General features: G+C 39.2%; 1 non-coding gene across 1 annotated transcript; it reads right to left on the bottom strand.

Moving 5' to 3' along the window:
• Nucleotides 1–14,618: 14,618 nt before the first annotated feature.
• Nucleotides 14,619–14,725, bottom strand: LOC133781027 (small nucleolar RNA R71). The gene has a single exon (XR_009869825.1). It is a non-coding gene; the product is annotated as a small nucleolar RNA R71 (small nucleolar RNA).
• Between the last annotated feature and the right edge of the window lie 693 nt (nt 14,726–15,418).

Here is a 15,418-nt window from a genome sequence, read left to right as displayed (position 1 = left end):
TGTCTAATGGGTTTAGACATAACAATGGAGACAAGTGTTTGCATTCCAAAACTTGTAAGGGATATGTGATCATTGTTTGCTTATATGTGGATGACATGCTTATTCTAAGTGATAGCATGAAAGGGATAGAAGAAATGAAGAGGTTTCTATCATCAATCTTCAAGATGAAAGATCTTGGAGAAGTTGATACCATACTTGGTACCAAAGTAAAGAAACATGGTGGGGGTTTTTCGTTAGGGCAAGCCCACTATGTTGAGAAAGTATTGAGCAAATTTAACCATCTCAAGGTTAAAGATGCCAATACTCCATTTGATCATAGTGTAAAACTAGAGAAGAATGAAGGAAGAGTGGTGGCTCAATTGAAGTACGCAAGTGCTATAGGGAGTCTGATGTACGCTGCACAATGTACTAGACCTGATATAACATTTGTGGTGAGTAAACTTAGTAGGTTTACAAGTAATCCAAATATGGATCACTGGAAGGCTATTGGAAGCGTCATAGGTTATCTCAAGAAAACCAAAGGACTAAGCCTTCACTACTCCAAATTTTCTTCAATCTTAGAAGGATATACAGATGCAAGCTGTATATCCAATCTTGGGGACAACTTGTCCACAACTGGTTGGGTATTTACACTTGGTGGGGGTGCAATTTCTTGGGGTTACAAGAAACAAACATGTATATCTCATTCCACTATGGAAGCAGAGTTTATATGTAATGCCCCAAAATCCCTAATGAGATTTGATGGTTGGATTAGTAGGCCGAGGGGGCCATAATTGATTTATTATGCCATTAAATAATTATATGCATGTTTATGTGAATTATATTAGTATATGATGTTAAATGCATGCATGTGGGTCCACATTTCATGATAGGGGCATTTTGGTTATTTGGCCTGTTGATGGCAATTGTGTATTTTTATGCATGTTTGTGAATCATTGATGAGGCCACATTATAATGTGGATTTGTTCGAGCCATTTGACATGACGATCTTTTAATGCAGATTAGCGGTTTGGTCATAACGGGGTTTGTTGACCCTGATTTTGGTCAACGACACGGAGTCTAGGAAACGACAAGAAAATGATATAGAGCTTGAAAATAATCTAATGGAAAGATAAAGAACACAGTGATTTATAGTGGTTCGGCCCCAAGAATTGGTAATGACCTACGTCCACTTGATACTATTATTAATATTGAACTCCCAAGGTGTGATCAAAGAACAAGGGTTCCTGAGTTTCATGGACCTTTGAGGAATCCAGCAATACAGTGATGGATAATAGTAATATAATTCTCTCAGAAAAAAGAGATCCATCCCCTTCCTTGAGCTATTTCTTGTGTATTTATAGGCTCAGGAAGAGTTACATGAATTAGGAAATAATATATATCCTTAATGATCGGATCTGCAAGTCATAATGAAGAGATATTTTCAGATATCATCACAACTGTACAGATTTTTACATAAAATGAACTAACATACGACCAGCCTGGTCATACACAAAACTTGATCTTGTCGTGCAGAAATAATGTTGGTCGACAAGTGAGCCGTATCTCTGCTACGTGTTTGCCACATGTCAAAAATCCTTGCCACGTCATCAGCATCTGAGTTATGGATAAACATTTGCTCCCCAAGTTTATTTATTGCGACCAGCAATAAGTAAACTTAGGAAAACAACTTTTCATATGCCCCACGAAATCTGTCAGAGCCCTCGTGCGTTTTTTAAAATAGTGACTTAATCATGTCTAATCAAGCATTTTTGGTTTTCAAGAAACCATTCCAACGGCTGTTACACTCCCCCATGCTTTGAAAAAAAGACAACTCATGATTACCCCTTTTTGGCATACATCAGCTCTATAAATAATCCCCACAATCTTCTTTTAACTCTTTACACACCATCTTTTGCCAAGAACTCCCAAGAAAAATATCTCAGAGCCCCGAACTTCAAGGTTTTTAGATGTTTTGCTGAGGATCTTTCGCCTGCAAACTTGAAGTTCATCCTTCTCAGAATCTCCAATCTTCGCTCAGGTAAACTTTCTTCGACGTTTTACCCTTTGAGATACCATGCATGATGCTCCTGTGCTCTGAGACTTTTCGTGTTCTTGGGTATAAATTTGTGAAGATTTTTCATATACGTTTGATGCTTGATAGGGTAGTGTATTTTTGCTCTATATAAGTTAGGAATCAGTTTGATAGTCAGGATCATGGATTTAGGGCGTAAGATCGAAGTAAAAATTCGATTTTTAGGCTAGCTGAAAAACAGGGTTTTTCCCGCCCCTTTGGAGTTGAAAAAGCTTTTTTCAGAAAAAACTTTTTACTTTCACTTTTTGATCCGCTTTTCAAACTACTCGCACAAAACTTAGTGTTTCGGTTAGAATGTTGCTGGTCGATAGACGCGAGCAACGTTATTCCAACTTTCAACATAAGCTCCCAGGCTGTGTGTCTTATCTCCCCCTTTGTCTGTTTGCTAACATATGCAAAACCCGTGGGGCGGAGAAAGACCCATCGACGACGATCTGTTGGCTCAACTGCTCGAGGACGAAGAACAACCCTCGATATTGATACCTGATATTCCTTTTTCTCGCATTAATCCAAACACTTCCCCAGTTTTCACTCAAAATATGGCTCACACCAAAACTAAGGCCCAGAAAAGAGAAACTTCCAACACTTCTCATCAGCCTGCTGCTGATGCTCCCTCAACCAGTGGTCGAGACGAAAATGCCATCGATCCAAATATCCAAATGCATTCCCTTCCTCGACATGCTATTCAGCCGGATGTCGAGTGGCATGTAGTCTCTGAGAGTAGGGTGACGGTCAGAATGATCGCCAACTACTTAAGAAAATATAATCTGACAGGGGTGACCCTAGTCAAACCCAACCCAGACTAAAGGGCTAATCTTCCTGGAGGTGCCTACAGCGCCTGGTCATGGTTTCATGTTGAGGCAGGAGCCACTTTGCCTCTTCATGCATTCTTTCAGGGGTGACCAACTATTTTGGAGTTGCCCCCTTCCAAATTACCCCAAAAAGATATAGAATGCTCGCTGCACTCTATATCTTGTACAGCCAAAAGAAATGGCCAGTGCCGTCGCCACATGAGGTCAACTACCTGTTCGACCTTAAGTCTAACCCTAACCAAGAAGGCACGGGGTTCTTCCATCTTTGCCATCAAGAAAATGGACGCACTTTCCTGACTAACACGACCCACATCTCCAACGTGGGGAGGTACTACCAAGAGTACTTCCTTACGCTTGACCTGGTCGTGGACAACTTGGCTTTCGCACGAGGAGGTAAAACTTTCGTATCGCTGGCTGGCTTCTTCACTTACTGTTTTTCCTCCACAATGTCTTAAACTTTTAATGTGTTTCAGGCCTGTGGCTGCGACCAAATCCAACTCTGGGAATGGAGTCAAGAGCGGCACTCTTAGTCAGCATGTCAGATGCTAAGAAGAGTGTCAAAAATCTAGTTACAGAGGCTAACCTTAGGTTGGCTGGCCTCTGGGACCCTCAATCAAATACGAGGGGGCCTTCGGCAGGGAGTGCTCGCGCCGAAGAGGTACCCGAGCAGCAACCCCAAGCGTCTCCTTCGCAGAGGAGACCAACTGGGATCACGATCAGAGAACCTGCTAGCACTCCTTGAGCAGAGAGGCCCTCGGCCCCCAAAGGAAAAAGAAAGCAGAAGGCCACCGAGCCTGCCGAACTCTCTGACGACTCGTGTAGCGACCAGTAATAATAGCTCAGGTATTGGACTTTACAATCCTTTTTTGCTTCTTTTTCTGATGTAATGTGTTTGGCTATTCATGCTATCTCATGGCTCGGCTTTGTTCTTGATTTTCAGGTATGGACTCCTCGAATGTCTTCGACCTTTACAGCAACCCAGAGGCTGCTGCTGTCCCTCCGAGCAAAAAGAAAGCCAGCAAGAGACATGTTGGGGAGAGCAGCAAGGCGCCTGCGGGGAAGAAGGCTTGGGATGCAGGCTCTCCGGAGGAAGGTCCTTTTGCCATCGCGACTCCGTCTTCCCCCCACGAGCAGCAGACTCCATCTGCTGCGGTCGGGTCAACTCCTTCTCCTACCGCCCCATCTGATCAAACCCAGCATAAAGGTCCAGCTTCAACTGGGAACCTGATGGTTGGCCGCTCCTTTAAACTGATCAAGGAGAGGCTTACAAAAATCGCCAAGCACGACCGCTGCCGAGCAGCAATGGCGGCTATGGAGATGATGGGCGTTGACCCAATTATGAACCGAGGCCTGAATGAGTTCACCAGCGTAAGTTGTTTCCTTTGTGAAATCAAGTCTTCGGCAATTTATTGTTTGTTTAATATTTGTTCTGAATGCAGGCCATGCTAACCCTCACTGCTGGCCACATCCGCCTGGGAGCTATCACCGAGGAGGCCAGGACCTCGGATCAACGGCACGAGGACGAACTCAAAGCTGCCGAAGCCCGACATGCTGATCAGCTGGCGGCGGTGACTGCGGAGAAGAAAAACTGGCAAAGGAGTTGGAGGAGAAGCTAAAATCTCTGGAGAAAGCCTGCGAGCTGAGGGACCAATATAAGGAGTCCAACCGCTCTAACTATAAGGTGGCTAAGCAGCTCGAGCTGGACTTGATCACGAGCAGGCTAGAAACTAAAGACATGGAGGCCCGAGTCAAGGACTTGGAGAAGACTAATGCTGCCAACTTAGAGAGGTACAAAAATGCCACTCTGAGGTGCTTCTATGATTTCTGGAAGCACAATCAGGGTGCCAATTTTGATTACCTTCCTGAGAACGCAAGGGAAGCTGAGCTAGCTCGTTGCGCTGCTCAACTAGTTGAAGAAAAGGGATCGAGGGTCCCTACTTCCCCTGAAATCTCGCTGGCCACCGGGATGGAGGGTGCAGATAATGAAGCCGTCGACCAGAGCATAAGTATCATATTTTGCCTAAACATAATCTCTTTGATTTTTTGTAGTTTCATTAGATTGTAACACAACTAATGCTTAGAAATTATATCTTTTATAAGTGATGAAAAATCCTACCTTTTTGAAAGAGTAACTTGTGCTTGAATAAGAAAATATATTTTGAAAAAAAATATAGTGTGATTTATTTCAACTATATCTAAACTTGGGAATCAATATACATATAAATACTATTGAACTTGCATTTTGTGGATTCTAACATCTCAATAATCTTATTTTACCTATCTCATTTGAAAACCATTTTTCTATTTAATCATTAATCTTTTTATTACTTGTCTTTTATTTTTCTAAAACAAAATCTCATCAAATATTTGGAACTAGGTTAGAATATTCTTGCTTTGTTTGAAATAATTTCTTTTGATGTTAGTCAACTCCCATGGGTTCGACCTCATACTTACATGAACATTATATTTCGAAACGATTCGTGCACTTGCGAGTTTAAATATTAAAACACACCCTCTTTTGGGATACAACACGTAATGAGCAAATACTTATAATAAATACAATAGTTGGCAAGAAATGACTGGCTAAGCACAGTCCCTTTTATTCTCGTAGTAAATGGAGTAAACATGTCTTTACGAGTGATCAACAAGATCTTACACAAAACTTGTAAAAAGTAAAATTTATACAAGCTAATTCTTTAAGAAGAATTGTTCATTGATAATACTTGCGCAGGTGTTCTCCATTCCAATATTGAGGAACGAGATCTCCGTTTAAGCGTACAAGTTTATAAGTGTCTGGGTGAAGGACTTCATCAATCTGGTAAGGCCCTTCCCAATTTGACCCGAGTACTCCAGCAGCTTGGTCGCGGGTGTTAAATGAAATGAAATGATGGTTTCCTTTTAGTTTGGTTCAAGGTGTTAAATGATAGAGATCTCATTTCAGTAATTAAATTAGTTTACTGAAATATCATTTACAAGGAACTAAGTGTTTTAAGGATAAAATACAACGAGGGGTAAAACGGTATTTTAGTCCTATCTCATTGTAGACCGTCTATAGAGGATTGAGTGACAATTATGGTTGTAACAATGGATAATTGATAGCGTATCTATATTTATTATAGAGCGTTCTATGAATTCAAGAGTGCAATTCCAAGTCTATAGTGGAGTCACGAGGAATTAATAAGTTAGTAAATTTATTTGTTAGATTTATGATAACTTATTGGAGCTTGATTTCATAGGCCCATGGTCCCCATTGTACTTTGGATGAAATCATCTAGATAGTCTCAATTAATTGATTTAATCATCAATTAGAAGTATCAAAGTTGACCAGGTCAATTTTGGATAGTTTCACAGAGTTGTGTAATTTTGAGAAGAAAAGAGAAATTATGGCAGATTTATTAATTAAGATAAATTGGTATCTAAATTAATAAATAAATGTAAATCAAGGTTCAAATTATAAATAATTATTTTGATAAAGGATTTATATAATTATTTAATTAACTAAATCAATAAAAAATAGTACAGGCCTTGATTTTAAGTCCAATGGGCTTTTAATCAAATGAGAAACTTCACGGGCCTATAGCCCATGATAATTTCGACTTAGGGCTTCAAAATGGCTATTATTTTATTGATTTTTTAATTAAATTAAATGGCCTAATTGAGTCTATAAAATGAGTGCTTAGAGAGAAGTAAAAACATCAGTTTTGACAAGTCACAAGTCAGATTTTCTGATAGTTTTAGATTCTCTCTAAACACAAGTCCTTTTCTAAGCCACTTTGTTATTTTTTCTTCTTCTCTCTATATCTATCTCATGTGTTGAGAATTGCCCACACTAGTCTAGGTGGTTCTAAGGATACATTGGAAGATTGTAAAGAAAATAGAAGATCGATTCAGTTTCTTGATAATACTCTGCGACAGAGAGGATACAAGAGTTAGAGAAACTGAAGGAAGGACTCTTAATTCCGCTGCGTATACTGTAAGTATTATATTATTTGTTTCTCTTTGAATTCAATTTTAGAAACATGTTTTAGGCTATCTTATATTAATTTGTTTAATATTAGATATACATGAAAATAAATAAAGATCCTGTATAAGCTAATCCAACAAATCTGCGGTGAGAGGGCGGATCCAACTCAACAGGCAACATGGCTTCATACCCGTATGCCAAGGAAAATGGGGTATGACCTGTTGTTGTTAGGTGGGAAGTTCTGTACGACTAGAGGACTTCAGGCAACTGTTCTGGCCATGCTCCCTTAGCTTCTTCAAGTATTTTCTTCAGTGTATCCTTCAGCGTTTTGTTGACCGCCTCTACTTGTCCATTTGCTTGGGGATGAGCGACTGAAGAAAAGCTTTTAATAATGTCGTGACGTCTGTAGAAATCTGTGAATAGATCACTGTTGAACTGGGTGTCGTTATCTGAGACTATCTTTTTTGGCCATCCATAGCGACAGATGATGTTTTTGACCACGAAGTCAAGCACTTTCTTCGTCATTATGGTCGCGAGTGGCTCAGCTTCAGCCCATTTGGTGAAGTAGCCGATGGCAACTGTAATGCCCTGGTTACCCCAGAACAGTTACGGTGAACTGGAAATTTGACTCATTGCCTGAGTCCTTTGGTTAAAAACGTGTTCTAAGTGTTATTAACAGGCAAAGGTGAAAACCAATAAAAAGGAAATGATATGTTTTATTTGATACATAAAACAGTTCATGGGCCCACAAGAACATTTACAAGTTATTTACAACCCAAAAAGGTCATTACTGTTCCAAAATTCCAAACCCCGCCGACCTAAGCGGCAAAAATAGGGTAAACCCCCTAGTTCCTCTGAGAACTCCTTGGCCGTGGTGGTCAAGCAGCCGCATATGTACACATCACCACCTAAGATCTCCACTCAAGGCTGGGTGAGCTTTTCTGTAATGCCCTGGTTACCCCAGAACAGTTACGGTGAATGGTGAACCGGAAATTTGACTCATTGCCTGAGTCCTTTGGTTAAAAACATGATCTAAGTGTTATTAACAGGTTAAGGTAAAAACCAGTAAAAAGGAAAGGATATGTTTTATTGATACATAAAACTGTTCATGGGCCCACAAGAACATTTGCAAGTTATTTACAACTCAAAAAGGTCATTACTATTCCAAAATTTCAAACCCCGCCGACCTAAGTGGAAAAAATAGGGTAAACCCCCTAGTTCCTTTGAGAACTCCTTGTCCGTGGTGGTCAAACGGCCGCATATGTACACATCACCACCTAAGCTCTCCACTCAAGGCTCGATGATCTTTTCTTTTCCTTTACCTGCACCACATAGCACCCATGAGCCAAAGCCCAGCAAGAAAGCATAGCATCATATGTAAACACCATCAAATGATTATCATTATAATCTCACAGAGCTTATAGCTTTCAAACAAATGAGTGAATATCACTTGAGGTTCTGGTAAACCATACTGAGTGACTGACAAGCAGGTCACTAATTCAAATGGAAGAGTGGCTGCTGGGTAAGCCACTAGCCTTCAACAAATGAGAGACTGATGGGTAAGTCTCTACTTTAACAAATGAGTGACTGATGGGTAAGCCACACAATCGCTTATAATATTCATCAAACTTGAGGTCGGTCCGGCATTAATGCTCTTTGAGTCATCCAATGCAGAAAGTCAATTAGATCTAATCTTTATTGGCTTGCATTGAACATGCTAAGGCCGTCATGACTAATGAGTCAGCGCTATGTGACCAGTGCCCAGTACCATTGCCGAACCTGACTAATAAGTCACAACTTCACAGTTGATACTAGCACCTTTGAGTCAGTACCATGCACAAGTGAGCAAGATTTGTTAAGTATTCCATAATCAATTCATGTCCACATTTATACAACCAACATGCCTCATGAATAACCATGCATGTCACGTTTGCGGTGCAGTTTTCTTACCTCTGATTCGAGCTGGAACGAACAAAAGAACGACCCTTGAGAACGGTTTAGTTTTTAGTCCTTTAGCGGTTACCTAATCATAACACATTATAGGATACCATCAATAACATGATAATCAAGGGTTCTCAAACCAAGATTTAGCCTTCAATACATCAATCCTCACTAATCCGGGTAGTAGGAGTGATCCTAAGGCCTAAAACCATGATCCCGGGGTCAAAACATGCAAATAGGCCCAACCCTGCTCAAGAGCCGCGACCCCTATAAAATCCAGAGGCAAGCGCCGCAGCACCCAACACCAAGGGTAGTGGCGCCCAACGCAAACAGAAACCCCTCCTTCCTCATCGAGCTAGGGCCGCGGCACCCAAGAACAGGGCCGCGGCACCCAAGAACAGGGTCGCGGCCCCCGACCCTGGGCCATTCCCAAACATGTTTTCAACTTCTCCAAGCTTCCAAAATCATACCTAACCATCCCCAATCATCAAAACAAAGTTCCCAAGCTTCCCAAAACTCTCAAAACCCAAGGTTTAAACCAATCAAAAACTCAACAATTCACAAAGTCCAATTCAAAGCTTAGAAACTCTAAAAACTCATAACTTCAAACTTAGATTACCTTCGATTAGGTTGTTTTCTGTCAAATCCTTCGGTCAAGAAGCTTCTAATCTTTCCTAGGATCGCTATGCCTCGATCCTCGCTCGATTCCGACTCCTAGAACTCAAGATTTCTCCAAATATGCTTCGGGTGGCAAAAAAAAAAGAACTAACGAAGGAGAACGAGAGGTTTTCTAATCGTACGTTCTATCTGACAGCTACTTCAAGCTTAAGTAACCTCAAATAAAACCTAATGCTCGGGGTCCCAAAAACACCCCCGGGGACATTATAGTCAAAACTTCCAGAATTTCACCCTGATCTCAAATATTCCCAATTTATCATCAAATAAACATTTCTATTACCCCAAAATTGACCTCGTTATGACAAAACCACTAATCCACTAAATAAAACCGTCTCATGCCGAATAGCTCGAATATATATCCATAATGATGGAATCTCATTCACAAATCACATCATGCACCCAAATACACAAATTTACCCTCAATGGGCCAAATTATCAAAACATCATAATATATCAAATGTGGACCCACATGCATGCATATAACATCATATTATAATATAATTCACATAAACATGCATATATTCATTTAATGGCGTAATTAAACAATTACGGCCCTCCCGGCCTACTAAACCGCCACTAAACCACATCGGAGAATTCGGGGCATTACAACTATCCCCTCCTTACTGAAATTTTGTCCTTGAAATTTACCTCAACAGCTCGGGATACTGACTCTGCATATCTGATTCCAGCTCCCAGGTCGCTTCCTTGACCTTGTTGTTCCTCCACAATACCTTAACCAAAGGTATCATCTTATTCCTGAGGACCTTATCTTTTCTGTCAAGTATCTGAACTGGCTGCTCCTCAAAGGAGAGATCTGGTTCAAGCTCCAGATCTTCATAACTCAAGATATGGCTCACATCAGATACATACCTCCGAAGAGCTGATACGTGGAACACATTATGCACGGCAGACAACGCCGGAGGCAAGGCCAATCTGTAGGCCACCTGACCAATCCTCTCCAGGATCTCAAATAGACCTACAAATCTAGGGCTTAGCTTGCCTTTCTTCCCAAACCTTCTCACCCTTTTCCATGGTGAGACTCTGAGGAAAACATAGTCTCCTACCTGGAACTCCACGTTCCTGTGCTTGGGATCTGCATAGCTCGTCTGTCTACTCTGAGAAGCGAGCATCCGAGCTCTAATCTTCTCAATAGCCTCACTGGTCCTCTGAACTGCCTCAGGACCTAAGTATCTCCTTTCACCTGTCTCATCCCAATGAATGGGAGATCTGCACTTCCTACCATACAGCATCTCATAAGGTGCTACTCCAATGGTAGACTGATAACTGTTGTTGTAGGAGAACTCTATCAAAGGCAGATATTTATTCCAAGATCCACTGAAGTCCAGCACACATGCTCTCAGCATGTCTTCCAGAATCTGAATTATCCTCTCAGATTGCCCATCTGTCTGAGGATGATAAGCTGTACTTAACTTCAACTATGTCCCCATGGCTTTCTGCAAACTCTCCCAGAACTTGGAAGTAAAAGTGGGGTCCCGATCTGACACAATCGACCTAGGTGCTCCATGGAGGCGCACGATCTCTCTCACATAGAGATATGCATACTGATCAACTGTATAGATGGTCCACACTGGCAGAAAGTGAGCTAATTTGGTGTAGCGATCCACTATCACCCAAATAGAATCATGCTAACCAGTAGTCCTGGGTAAGCCCACCACAAAATCCTTTGTGATGTCTTCCCACTTCCACTCTGGGATATCCAGAGGCTGCAATGACCCTGCCGGCCTCTGATGCTCAGCCTTGACCTATTGACATGTCAAGCACTTAGCCACATACTCTACTACATCTCTCTTCATCCCTGGCCACCAATACAATGATCTCACATCCTGATACATTTTCGTGGTGCTTGGATGCAAAGAGTAAGGTGTAGTATGAGATTCATCCAGAATCTCTCGCCTCAATGCAGTGTCTAACACAACACATATCCGGCCCTTGTATCTCAACAAGCCTAACTCAAACACTGTATAATATCTGGATGCTCCAGCCAGAACATCCTCTCTGATCTTGATCAGCTGTGGATCACTCAATTGACCTTCTTTGATTCTCTCCAACAGCGTAGACTGTAGCGTAATGTTAGCCAACTGGCCCACCAGCAACTCTATACCACCTCTGGTCATATCATCTGCTAACTCTCTGGCTATCAGCCTCATACCATGAATCTGTCCCGGATCCTTCCGGCTCAAAGCATCAGCTACCACATTGGCTTTTCCTGGATGATACAGAATCTCACAGTCATAATCTTTTACCAACTCCAGCCAACGCCTTTGTCTCATATTTAGGTCTTTCTGGGTGAAGAAGTATTTCAGGCTCTTGTGGTCTGTATAGCATCACCACCTCTTCAGCAGTCCCACGTGCCCTCCATCCAGCCGCCACCTGTCCCAAATTTTCTCACCATTAAGCCTTCCATCCGCCAGCTTCTCTCCTACGCCTGGCACTAGAAGCCTTCAGCTGCCACCAAAGCCCAGCCCACGAAGCCTCCTGCTGCCAATCCAGCCGACCCAATCTCACCAAACCATCCCTCTGCTTCCCAACCGAGCCCACCATTGCAGCAGCTAGCTTCCCACGCCCACAACTCTCCTCTCTCAGCCACCTTTGTATTTTTTCTTGAGCCCATAAATAGCTCAAGTGTACCCTTTGTCCCCTATGTCCAAAATGCCAACTTTTTACCCATTTTTCTACACATTTTCACCACAACATCATTATTACACCCTATAATTTACCCCTACATACCATATTTATTTTATTTAATTAATCGAATCAATTTAATTAATTTAAATTGATTATTTTAACAATCTCATTTTGGCTATAAATATGGTATTTCAAGACCATTTGAGGGGGCTTAATTTTTGGTTACCATCTTCTTTTCTCCCATTTTATCTCTACCATTCTCTCTTCCATTTTGGGTTTTTCAAGAGCATTTTGCAAGTATGTATGTCATTTATTTTGTAATTTCTACTCTAGTTATGCGCTTCTAATCTTTTTCATAAGATTATTAAGATCATGATGAAGCAACTTGTAACTAGGTAATATTTATGTTGTATGTTGATTTCCCTTGTAATGCAACAAAGTTTATGGATTTTTCTTCTTCATATATGTCTTTCATCATTAATATCTCATATTTTAGATTGTTAGATAATATGCACTTTGTTCTTCATTTTGCAAAAACATAATATTCTTTGCGTAAGATGTGTCATTAAATTGTACACATCCATGTTTAGAACAAAAATATTATGTTTTGTCTTATAAATAATGTTCATTGATTTATTTGTTATTTCATTAGATTGATTTACACTAAATGCTTTGAAATTGTAATTTTGAAAAGTGAAGAAAAATGTTATCTTTTTAGAAGTAATTTGTGCTTAAAATTATAAATCTATTTGGAAAATGATAGTTGAATTATTTTAACTATCACTAAAACTTGGGAATCAATATACTAATAAATATTATTAAACTTATATTTTGTGGATTCTAGTATCTTAATAATATTTTCTTTTAACACTTATTTTCAAATCATTATTGGTTTATTTTTATTATCTTAAATAGCTTTAATTTTCGATCTTTTATTTCATGTTCATAATATTAAAACTTATCAATCTTTGGAGCTAGGTTAGAATTTATTACTTTTGATTTAAAATATTTTTCTTTTTGATTTTAGACAACTCATTTGGGTTCGATCTCATGCTTACACGAACACTATATTTCATATACGATTCGTGTGCTTGCGAGTATAAATTTTTAAAACATACTCGTTTGGGGTCCATCAAGTTTTTGGCGCCGTTGCTGGTGAGTTGCAAGAAAAAAGAAACGAAATTTATCTCAAAGTTGGTGAATTCTTCTACTAGTTATTTTAATTTTTTGTACTTAAAAAAAAACTAAAATATATATATCTATAAAAACTAAAAAAAAAAAAGATAAAAAGAAAATTTTGGATGGTTCTACCACCCATAAAAAAAAACTTATTTATATATATCCATATTTTTAATTTTTTTAGTCGATGGCACTTGTGCCTCCTAATTTTATTATAATTTTGTTGTAATTTTTCTTTCTTGTATATCTTTGTTAGTTGACGGCACTTGTGCCTCTTAAATTTTGTTATAATTTTCTTTATTTATCTTGTTGTAATTTTTATTTTATTTAATTTCCGCAAGTTACTAGTTGATGACAATTTTCCCTCCTAGTCTTATGTTTTAATTGATGGCACTTGTGCCTCCTAATTTTTACCTTAATTTTGTTATGGTTGATGACATGCTATGCCTCCCTACTCTTGCCTAAATTTTAGTCTTATTTAATTTTGCCTTATTTTTCTTTACCTTTTATCATATTGTCCTATAATTGTGAAAAATACTTGGAAAAAAAAAAACCTAAATCTTGTCCTTTCACCATAAGCAATTTTTGCTTAAAAGAAATTTGAACAAAATTCTCAATCCGCCTCTACTAATAAACCTTGGGGAGTTGTTAGTAGTGCGCGAGTAAGTGGAATCAAATAGGCCTGGGGACAAGTAAACCATAAGAATTATATTGTTGTGAAATCTCTAAAAATTATAAGTATGCTCTGTGGTTGCGGTTTTAACTGATCTTCCACATTAGAAAATTGCTTGTTTCAGATTAGCCTTGTTGCCTTGTTTATGAAAATTGTATGCATCATTGGGAACGTAACTCTAAAAAGCGATTAGTAAAAAGACGTTTATCTTTGTTTGAAATTGAAAGTGTTAGTAAAAATTTGAGCATCATGGAACCTATTGCTAATCCTGTTGATGAAAATGTTGTGCCTGAAAAAACTTTGCTTGAATATTTTGCACCTATTTCATCTAATGCTCCTTTATGCATTGTTTTACCTACAACTTCTGCTACTCATTTTGAGCTTAAACCAGCAATCATTCAATTGTTGCCATATTTTTATGGGTTAGATAGAGAGGATCCTTACATGCATGTCAAAGATTTCTTAGAAATTTGCTCAACATTTAAATTTCAAAAATTTTCTGATGAGTCAGTCAAACTAAGATTGTTTCCTTTTTCATTAAAAGACAAATCAAAAGCTTGGTTAAATTCCCTTCCCACAGGGTCTATAACTACATGGGATCAACTTTATAATAAATTCTTGCTGAAATTTTTTCCTATGTCTAAAACTGATAGTCTAAGGAGAGAAATCTCCCAGTTTTTTCAAAAAGATAATGAAGAGTTTTATGAATGTTGGGAAAGATTTAAAGATTTATTATTAAAATGTCCTGATCATGGTTTTGAAAAATGGAGACTTGTAAAATATTTTTATGATGGTTTGACTCCCTCTAATCGTCAAATGATTCAATCTATGCATACTGGAAATTTTTTAAAATTTCAAGGACAAGAGGCGAGGGACGCCCTTGAAGATTTATCTGTCAATTCACAACAATGGAATTATTTTGATCCTAGGTCTAGGTTAACTAATTCACCAAAAAGAGGAGGAAGGTATGATGTAAAAAAAGAATTAGACTTAAGAACATCCTTAGACAAATTAGCGAGAAAAGTAGAAACTTTAGCCATAAGCCAAACTATAAACTCTCCAATACAACCAAGAAAAGATGTTTGTTCTATATGTTCTAGTCCGTGCCATAATTCCCAATCATGTCCTTCCTACCAAAAAGCCTTTTCTTAGGAGGCCAATGCACTTCATGCTTATGGGAAACCAAATGATAGCCTATTTTCATCCACCTACAATCCAAATTGGAGAAACCATCTGAACTTTTCATGGAGACAAAACCAACCCCAAATGAATCAAGGGCACCAATACAACACACAAAACCAAACTCATGCCCCACAAAATCAACCATATCCTCAACAAAAGAAACCTTCCTTAGAAGATACCTTACAACAATTTATGCAATCCACCCAACAAATCCTACAAAATCAATCTCAATCAATTACCAAACTCGAGACACAAGTAGGACAACTCGC

This window comes from Humulus lupulus, chromosome 5, assembly GCF_963169125.1.
Source record: "Humulus lupulus chromosome 5, drHumLupu1.1, whole genome shotgun sequence".
Taxonomy (NCBI): Eukaryota; Viridiplantae; Streptophyta; class Magnoliopsida; order Rosales; family Cannabaceae; genus Humulus; species Humulus lupulus.
The sequence above is the reverse complement of the archived record's forward strand: the minus strand, read 5'-3'. Positions and strand labels throughout refer to the sequence as shown.